The sequence below is a fragment of the Onychostruthus taczanowskii genome, unplaced genomic scaffold (genome assembly GCF_017590055.1).
Source record: "Onychostruthus taczanowskii isolate IOZ18803 unplaced genomic scaffold, ASM1759005v1 scaffold66, whole genome shotgun sequence".
In the NCBI taxonomy this organism is placed as follows: domain Eukaryota; kingdom Metazoa; phylum Chordata; class Aves; order Passeriformes; family Passeridae; genus Onychostruthus; species Onychostruthus taczanowskii.
The window spans coordinates 3,577,362-3,587,290 of NW_024504344.1; positions in this window are offsets into that span (position 1 = coordinate 3,577,362).

The window sequence follows — 9,929 nt, forward strand, 5'->3', positions numbered from 1 at the left end:
AGAGGTGTCCACTCAGATGGAGATGCTGGTCACAGCCCTCTGAGGTCCAGGAGAGCTCAAAAGGTCTCACTCTGAACCCCTGTTTATAGGGCTGCAAGACAGTTTGCTTTAGCCACAACAATTTTCCATCCTGACCATAATTTTCCATTCTGGCCATAATTCACGTCAGCAACTTTTCAAAGTTCCACAAGAAAAATATTGTTCCACTCAGGTTGTTATTCAGGCAAGAAAAAAAAAAAAAGTTTCCAAGGCTGTTCATTAAACAGCAGAGCTCATTAGACAGCACAAGTTCCTAGGAGCAGTCTGTGTTTCTGATAAGCTCAAGAGAAGCTCAGCCCAGGTGTTGTTTGTCAGTGCCAGAACCTAATGAGGATTTCAGATCACTTTGGTCTGAGGAGGGTGGGATGCACCACCACAGCTACATACTGGCCTTTTAAAATTATTTTTTATTTTCTTTTTGAATGAACTAAACTCACATACAAAAAGCAGGGTGGGGAAATAAAATGTTGTAAGTGGACCTGGCAGATAAATACGATTAAACAAATGGGATATTCTGGAAGCAATTGAGATTGAAAGCAGGCTGGATATAAAATAAAAACCAGACTATACAGTTAGAGTAGTCACTTAAAACAGACCTGAGAAATGGTACCAGAGTACTTTGAGGGAGATTTTTTTATAAAAGCAAGCACTGAAACCTTAGAAAGGTTTTCCCTTCTTTCCTGATTTCTCAGAAGAAGGATCTTGTAATGAGAAGTGAACCTCAAAGAGATCTTGGCTGAGTTCTGTCATTGTGGGTTCCCACAGTAATTAGGGCTTTATAAACTTTCTGAAGTAAGACCCAGCTCACCTTTCATTTTCCTTTTCTCCTATGCAGTACCATTGCTACCCATGCTCCTAAAGTTTTTCTAATTTTTTTTCCCTGTCAAAAGCACTGATGAATTCAGTGACATAAAATAGGTGGCTGAGTGAAGACTGAAGGAATCAGAGAAATTTAAGGTTTCATTGAGGCAAGTTTCCACACTTATTGAGATACATTATGGTATTTTTGTGTTAGTGAGGCTTCTTCCTTCTCAGTTTTTCCCACTCAATTTTCCTCTCCATTTACTCAAAGGCTGTATTTTCAGACTTCTTTAAGAAGCTAAGACTGTTAGAATGTCAGCATCTCTTGATTCAGTGTAAGCTAGAGATTCATGGAACAGACTCCTGGTGGAGAGCTCTGCCTGCTACAAATGATATTTCATGATAATATGATCCTCAAAAAACAGTTACATCCATTCTGTAACTTTACTTCTGTAAGAAAATCTGGATTTTTTTCAGAGAGAATGCTCATTCAGTGTATTGGGAAGAGTAGTGAACTGATACTTTTACAGTTGCTGAAATATTGCAAGACTTGGTGTTATACAGAAAATCATTGTGGTATGAAGACACATCCTATTTTCCTCCTGCATGAAAATGTGTCTTGCTCTGAGATAACAGGTTAATTCCATTCCTGAGCCCATGTTTGTCTGGAGAGCAGTGAGTGAGGAAGGCAGTGGAGTCTGGCTTGGAGAACAGGCTCGAGCATGTCCCTGTGTGGCTGTATTAGACAGAGCCAGAGAGGCTGGATAATGGGATGATGCTATCTCTGAGCATACCCAGAGAACGACAGAAGGGTGAGAGAGCTCATGCATCACTGTCCCCTGACTGCCAAACAAAACCCTGTTCCAGAATTAGTCAGGAATACTTGTTTTTAGTGTGGGTGACAGAAAGAAATATTATTTGCTTTTATTCATACTCATGAATAGCAGTGGTGAAGATGACAGCCAGGGCCAGGGCAGATCCCTGTGTGATGTGTCTCCCTACCTCCTTACTGTGCTCAGTCATCCAGCAGGTAAATGAGTGTGGAGGAGGAGGGAAATCCTGCCTTGCTGAGTCTTTTACCTCCTCAGTCACGGGCTGCACACCACTCTTCCCTCTGAGGTGTTTGGTGGGTAGCAGAGCTCAGCTTTTGTCAAGGCTGCTTCAGACTGTGACAAATTTGTTCCCTGAATCCACACTCTTTTTAATCTAAATGTCAGGTAGGAAATTAAAGCCCTGCTGAAATGGAGTGTATTACCAGCATTTTATTAGATCACAAACAATTTAATAACCAGATAGAGGGAGAAGGTCATTTTGTTGTCAGTCCAGCTTATCTCATAAATTAGGCATCAGGTTTTGCACAAAAGCATCTCTCAGCAAACAAAATTATCTGGTTTGATGAAGAACCTCTGTCCATGGAAAACACATAGCGCAGATTAAAGAGGGAGCTCTGTAATAAAATTATGATCCAGAAATGTATGAAAGAGGATGGGTTCTTCAAAAATACTTTTCACATATTTTTCCTATTAACAGCAAGAAAATGCCAAAGCAGCAAAGGACATGCCTTCCTGATGAATCCATGTGAAATTCTTTCAAGGTCAGTAAACAAAAGTGTTGGCAGATGAAATATGGATGATAAATGGGGTAGCTCTTAGTGACCTCAGTGGCTGAAAAGGGAAGAAACCCAGAATATTATCTCTTCACTAGAAATATTTATAGCCTAGAAATTACACTTTTCTGAGCCGGAGCAGGGCAATGAGTGATGCAAAGCAACATGGCATCGATTCCAACATACCACACCACAAATCTCTCACTGGGATGAGGGAAAGGAGTGACAAGGAAATGGCTTGGCTGGAGCAAAATTTATTTCTGAGAATATTATGAGTGTCTGGGCTTGCTTGGATTTGTCTTCCTGCAGCTCTCTGAGGCACAGTGATTTCTACATCACTACCTGTATCCAACTGTATTTTGGTATTTAGCCCTCATTAGAGTGAAATTAGATTGTGCATTAAGTGTCCCACTGCAGTGAGGGCAAATTGTGGTGCTTTATGTGCTGAGAGATGCTGACTCCTGAGACAAATGTGCAGTGGCAGCAGCAGAAGCTTCATGAAAACATTCATAGAATCATTGAAGTTGGAAAGAACCTTTAAGATCACCAAGTCCAACCATCAACACAGCCCTGCCATCACATTCATCCCTAAACCATGTCCTCAAGTGCCACAATTTTTTAATAATTTCAGGGGTGGTAGCTCCAGCAATTCCTTGGACAGCCACTTCCAGTTCTTGACAACAATTTCCATGAAAAATTTTTTTTTCTAATATCCAATCTCAACCTCCTGTGGCTCAACATGAGGCCTTGTCCTCTCATTCTGTCACTTGTTACCTGGAACAAGAGAGTGACACCCATCAACTTCCCACTTAAATTCTGCTGCCACCATCCCGCTAGAGAAACCAGTGAGAGTTAAATGGAGCCTTTCCTTGTGTGAGAGGAGCTGACTTGCATCTCATTTCTCTTTTTCTCTGAACAATGTGACAGTGACCTCTCCTCAAAACGTAGCCACACAAATCTTCTTCCCCTTTGTCATGTGGGCCTGGGGATGCCGTGAGGCACCGGCCTTCCAAAAATGAGTAATTTGAACAAAGTTCTGCAGAAGAATGAGTTTTTAAGGATTCTATCATCCCCTGTGAGTGAGTGGCAGCATTTCAGAAAAGCAATATTTGTGCTGGAAGGCTCGTGGTGTCCGTGTCAAAGAGCCAGGTCTGGTTGTTGTCTACACAGACCAGATCAGGCTCTCGGTCATGGTCTCTAAAACTCCCTGACAGGAGTTGTATCCAGGTGGGGATCAACCTGTTCTCCCAGGTAACAAGAAGCAAAACATAGGGAAATGGCCTCAAGTTGTGCCAGGAGAAGCTCAGGTTGGATATTAAGAAAAATTTATTTACTGAAAGAGTGGTTAAGCATTGGAAGAGGCTGCCCAAGGAAGTGATGGAGTCACCATCCCTGGAAGTGCTCAAAGAAATAAGTGGACATGACACTTCCTGGCATTATGGTATTTGGTTAATCATTGAACTTGGTGGTCTTTCAGGTCTTTTCCGACCTTAGTTGTTCTGTGTGTGCCAAAGCTCACAACTCCCTTGATACTGCAGGTAGAACAGCCCATCCTTCTTGTTACGCTGCCTCACACAAAATTATTCTGATTAATACCTACTCTGATGTGATTTTTTTCTGCCCAAACTAAAGCTCTGACCATACCTGGAAGTCTAGTCTCATGCAATAAACTGGTTCAGCCTCACTTGCTATTCCTCTGTTAATGAACTACCTGTATTCCTCTTTTTAATTCTGCAGTGTATTCCTGGCCAGCCTGGCATAATAATCACTTAAAACAGATTAAAGAGACATACACACAGTCAGAGAATTGTTTAAAAAAAAGATGGAGAAGCCTTTCCAGTGCACCAGTGTGAAACCAAGGTGTTCCAAACTCTCTGACTCTTTGCCTGTGCAGACCAATGTGAGACAGAGAATCACGGAATAGTTTGAGTTGGAAGGGAGCCTAAAATCATCCTATTCCAATACTCCTGCCATGGGCAAGGGTGAAAGATGAACTTGTTGGTTTAACTTTCTGGTTTTGAGAAATAAAGCAGAAGAATGGGTTTTTTTTAGAGAGGAAGTAAGAGCATTGTTAATTCTGATATGATAAGGACATACAGACTACTTGGTGAATAAATGGGAGTGCTTAACTCACACCTTCTTCTTTGGGTAGTGAATTTGTTGTTTGTCTCCTGGCTGAGAAAAGAGGAGCTGGACCTACAACTACCACTGGGTTTCTGATGCTGTTGACCCAATGCCATCCTAATTTTGTGCTGCTAGTAAACTACAACTTTGCTTCTCATAATAGTTTGGACATGATGTATGGATTGATGGGATGCAGAACAACAGATTGTTTATTCACAGAATATGAGATCTCTTAACATGGATACCATTAGTCAAGGAGAGGATTTTTATTGCCAAATGAAAAGGGATGTACATTCCCAGGACATGGGATGGTTTGCTATCTTAAAATGAAAGGAAAGCCATGTCTCGAGAGAGATTTATGGACCATTCAAGGTTAAAACCAGGAAGAGCACACAGCATGGTTTTACAGCTGAACATCTAATCCAATGTTTGGATTTATTTACTGTCTTGGTATAGATTATTTTAGCACTTGTGTCAGCAAGGCTGTAGACATTCACAAGACTTTATAAACCTATTGCTGATGAAGTGAGTGGTTTAAAAAAAGACTTCTAAGAAGAAAGTAAGAATTAGGATAAGACACTTGTGTAGTCTGGATCCATTGGTAGGTAGAGTTCATATAAAAGTGATTTAAGACCTCCAAATGCTGAATCCTAAATGTTGGCAGCACAAATACAACCTTGTTTGAGGGGCAGGAGTCAGTACAATTTCCCAGGAGAGACTGAGGCAGTTTGCTGTGATTTAACCTGGAACACAGCTAAACACCACAGAGCTGTTCACTTACCCTCCCCTAGAGGGAACAGGGAGAGAAATGAGAAAAAAAAGGATGAAACGGGTGGGTTGAGGAAAAGACAGTTTAGCAGGACAGGAAAGGAAGGAGATATGATAATTATGATGAAAGAATATATAAAATAAGTGATGCATAATGCAATTGCTCATCACCTGCTGACTGACGCCCAGCCAATCCCTGAGCAGGGTCTGCCACCTAAGTCCTGCCAGATTTATTGATTAATGTGACATCACATGGTCTGGAACATCCCTTGGCTCAGTTGGGGTCACATGAACTCACTCTGTCCCCTCCCAGTTTCTTGTGCACCCCCAGCCTTCCTCTCCAGAGGAGTGGAAGAAGTCCTTGACTTAGTGAAACCAACTGCTCAGCAGTGTGTCTTGAACATTATTCTCGTCCTAAATCCAAACCACAGCACTGTACCAATCACTAGGAAAAAAATTAACTCTATCCCAGCTGAGATATATAAATTCATATAATATATTATTAATATATAATATTAATTCTATAATTAATATTTTGTATTAATAATATGTAATGTGCATTCCATATAATGGAATAATGTGGATGGCAGATTATATATTACCATAATTATGGATACGGTATTTCTAAAAATAACCCAAATCAAGTAACAACAACAACAACAACAAAACATTGAAGAAAAAACCCTACCAAAAAAATCAGCTGCTGTAAATAAAAATCTGGAACAAAATGTGTTCCAAATCAGATGGTGATCAAAAGATAATGTCACCATGGGTTTATTCAAAAAGTTTGCTTAACTGAGGTAGAGAGGAGACTTTACCTATGTTCTATGAAACTGCAGATGCTGGGATGTCACAATTCTGGGTTGTCAGGCACTCAGGCACTCATAAAGGATGTGTAATCATGAAGAAAATGCATGGAGGAGTCACAAAGTGTTTATCTCCAAGTGAATACCAGTTAATACCTGTAAATGCCAGTTGGCTTATTGCAAAGCTGGTGAAAACTGACGATGGTACTGGGCAGAAAATAACAGGCTTAATAGGCATGCTTAAGCCATGGAAAAATCCACATTTTTCATATCAGATGGCTTCAACAGAGGGATACACTTCTTTTTACAAAGCGAGGAGGATTTGTTCCAGTGGTTAAACCACTACAGAAAGCAATAAAATTTCCATTTCTTGATATCTTTTCAAAAAAGAGTGCATCTTTCCTACGAGGCTGTGCTGCAGCTAAACACCCACTTGCTTTCCTGCAAGGAAAGAAACTTGGCAAATAGCTACGCACGGTGTGATATGTGAGGTTAAATTATGTTGTCAGTGTGTGCTCCTTCTGGCATTAACATTTCTGCTTTTAAAAATCATTGTCTGATTCAGACTCTACATCCCACAGAGCGTGGTGCAGCAGGAAACATCCCCAGAAGCTCATCTTGTGTGAAACAATTCCCGTTCTTCCCTATGTTATCACCTTGGCAGGACATCATACAGTTCTATTATCCAGGGTTTGCTCATATTTTCTTTTACTCCTTCCTTGTTTTTAAAATTATTTTTTATTTATTTCTCTGTTGGATACAGCCATAAGGATGGTAGACATTAAGGTATTTAAGCAGATGACTAAGCTCGAGTCTGGCATTAGATGAACAGACTAGAAAATTTGGACATGACATGAGAAATTGCAAAATATAACAGAGGAAGAAACTTATAAAAGTTAAAGGGAGCACCATGATTAATGGCCAGGTTTCACAGGTGGAGTTAAGTAAAGCTAAGTTCAACACTAATTGGAGGAAAATTCTGGAGACCTTTGGGACCTTAAAAGGGAAAGAGTGCCTGGAGAACCATATCAGTAATATTAAAGAAGGCTGGGATTATACAAGTGATGATATCAGAAATATCAAATTTGAGTGTTGCTTTGGTCAAACTGGGAAAAATGCAGGAAAAAATCCTTAAGGATGAGTTGTTTATCTGTGAAGGCACAAGGGCAGAGAGAAGAAGGATGGATTGGGAAGAAAAAACATTGGAGAATGGAGAAGAGATGAGGGTGAAGGGCTGCCATCTCTCCTCTTGTCCATCACAGTCTGTTCCTGATTATTTTCCTCTCTGAAGATGCATTTGTGGGAAGCAGTCAATGGCACAAGTCAATGACGTAAGTCTCAGAGTACTAGAGAAACCTGGGTACTAGAGAAACCAGGGGTCTTGGAGTGCATATTTTCTGGGGTTGTTTCAAGGACATTAATCTGGGTCACTGAAATCAGCCTTCAGCTTTCATCTAGAACAGGAAATGTAAAGAAAAAAATTCCTGTGAAAATGGGAATTCCTGTATTCTGAACATGAAATCCGATGGGCTGACAGAAACCTGTATCAGTCTTTTTTACAGTTTTTCTGAGGAAGAATTCAAATAAAACTCAGCCATGAGGTCATCTAGAGCCAGTTATAACCACAAATAATCTTCAAATCAGATGCCAATATCCAAACCCTGACAGTTTGGGAAAGTTTTAATCCATTAAGCAATTAGGTCATTTCTCTAATTGAAACCAGGCCAGGATCCAGTCTCTGACATTGCATAATATTGGGAAAGGCTGTGTTCTGACCAGTCACAAGGGCCATCTAATTAAAGGCTAATCAAAGTAATACTGATGAAAGGGTTTTAGTTTGTTCTATGACTTTGGGTAGCACTTTGATTCAGCATAGTGCCAGTAGTGGAGCTGGTTAATCACTGGGGTTGTTGCTGCAGATGCTTGATGGGAACAGAAGGCAGAACTTGTGCTATATTTATGAATTACTCCTTCACTGTTGTTGAAAGATAAATACAGGAAAAGAGATGGAAAATATGGCCAGATTATATTTAATAAAAGAGCCTTTCCAGAGACCTGAATATCCATTACTGTGGAGGCAAGAGTTAACAGGATCAACAATTCAATCCATCTCAATCTCTGCACTTAGGCAGAGCCATATCCCTGTCACTATTTACCTGCTCAAATTTATCTTCTCATTTACCTTCTTATTGATCCATAGATCTCTCTCTCATGTTTCCAGAGCTCTTGGCACCCTGTGGTCTGATTGCTCAGCTTCTGGTTTTGTGATCATCCTGTGCAAAAGGGACACAGAGGCCCTGGAAGTGATGGCTGGAAGGTAAAGCTCCGTGGTGCCAGTGGAGATGAACCTTGGGGGAGTTCTGAGGGTGTTTTAAGGTCAGGATCCACAGGATTAAAGGAAGGTGTGAACCTTGGGTCATCATAATCTGTCCTTTCTGTGGCAAACACAGCACAGAAACCCCTCCAAATGTGAGCAAGCACCAGCAGAAAACTGGGGTTTGGGGAACTGGAAATCTACAAAGAAGCTTTGCTTTAATAATCAAAAACATGACCTGTGCAGTGTGCTCAGGCTGTAGCTCTCTGCTTTTGTCTCCTCTCTCTTATAATCTTATCTGCTTAGTTATGCATCCATCTGTTTGGTTTGTTTTTGTCTAATCACCTCAATGACATTCTCATGTGATCTCATGAGTGTTTTCCTTTTCTTTGAATACTTTCTTCCACTACAGAGGCAACTATTTATCCACACAAGTACAGCTCAAGGAGCAGGGGAGTTTCTTGCTCTATTTATTTGCCTAAACAATTTGCTTCAACTATCAGGTGAAGAAACTTTGCAGTTTGGTTAATGGGATGAGTAGATGAAACCATCAGGCATCTCACTGGTGTTTTGTAGCAGAAAAGGCACTTCATAGTGATGGGAGCTCCTTACTTTGGCTCACTATGGCAGGCTGCAGTATTCACCTCCAAAATGACATTTTTTGTGTATTTGTATCTCAAAAGATAACCCAGAGGAGGCCTAGATTCTTTATAAAAAGTTTATGGTCATCACTGCCTACTGCAACTTCCCCTTGGGGTCTCCTTTTATCACTAAACCCAGGCAGCAGATGAATTCTCTCCTAAATGTAAAATCTGATGATATTTTTTCCATCAATCAAGACAGGCAGGGAATTTACTTCAGGGCAGGGGCTCTCTGACTTTACAAAGATTTTAGTATAGAAAGGGTCCCAGCAGAATCTGCCTCTCTCCCCAAAACCTTTCAGCTGCTGGAAGGCAGTGCCAGTGAGATGCTGTGCATGGCAGTTTCTCCACAGCTGTTTTTAGGGTGAGAAATGAGAACAGATGGAACAGCTGTGGCAGAAACAATCTCCAGGGTGGAAAATTCATGTCTTCTTAGTGAGATCTGATGAGCTGAAGTTGGTGTTTGTGGGAGATTTTTCCCTGCTGTACACGTAGAATCAAGCAGGGGATATTAAATATGCAGTTTTCCAAGGGAAAATATGCAGTTTTCCAAGGGAACCACTGGAGTACCAGATAAACAAATGAAGATGAATTAATGGATTCAGATGGTGTGTTAAATATCACTTTTAGGCAGTGTCCTAGCATGGATGCTTGAGAGGATTTTGTGGATTTATATGGATGTCCTCACCTTGGAGCCTCAGCATTGCTGTCACTGTGTTCATCCCCGCTTGTAGAAAGTGGAAACAGATGAATGCTTTATTGAGCATGAATGTTTTACAAGAAACATGCTTCCTGAAACATTCCATTTGATAAAGTAGAGGTGATGGACA